Source organism: Cavia porcellus, unplaced genomic scaffold (assembly GCF_034190915.1).
Source record: "Cavia porcellus strain 051 isolate PalLab524CR breed Dunkin Hartley unplaced genomic scaffold, mCavPor4.1 scaffold_21, whole genome shotgun sequence".
Lineage (NCBI taxonomy): Eukaryota > Metazoa > Chordata > Mammalia > Rodentia > Caviidae > Cavia > Cavia porcellus.
Window position 1 is genome coordinate 64,384,620 of NW_026947504.1, and position 748 is coordinate 64,385,367.

Here is a 748-nt window from a genome sequence, read left to right on the forward strand (position 1 = left end):
TGAACCATAGAAATACTATTTCAAAGAAATACTATAACTTAACCATTAAACTAGTACCTGAGGTTGAGCCTTTTTTCCAATCAGATTTTAGATGTACACAATAATCACATTCATTATTGACAATTTGTACCTCTGACTAACATTTCTTTTCCCGATTCCTTGACCATCCCTTCAACCCTCCTTTCTCGTTTACAAAAACTTGGTTTCCTTTTTTTTTTAACTTTGTCCTTCTTTTCTTTTCCACTCCTCCCCCTCTTGTTCCCCTCCCCATTTGAACATTTCCCTATTTCACAATACCTGGTATACATTTTGGTCCTTATTTACACTTTCAATTTCTCATACCGGAAAAACTGATATTTACACATGTGTATCCAATTTAAGAGTCACTTAAGAGTATGCTCTCGCTCTCCCCCCAAGAAGCTAAAAGACGATCTCAGGGTTTTTTCAGGCTTTGGGTAATAGAAGGAGAATTAGGGAAGAAAATTCTAAGGGCTGGTGTCTGATCCCAGTTGTGACTCAAATATGTGCCGGAGAGGACCTATTTAGTTGACACTTCTTGAGATCCTTTGAGTGTCCTGAAGTTGGGGAACATGATTTGTGGAGGGAGAGGATTTGTGGAGACATTACAAATGCCACGCAGAGCCTGTGGGAACTTTCTCCCTGACCTGGGGACCCAGGCCAGTTCCCCACCGGACCCGGAGACCAGGCCAGATCAGAGACTGTGGCAGTGGCGGCTGGGAGCTCCGCC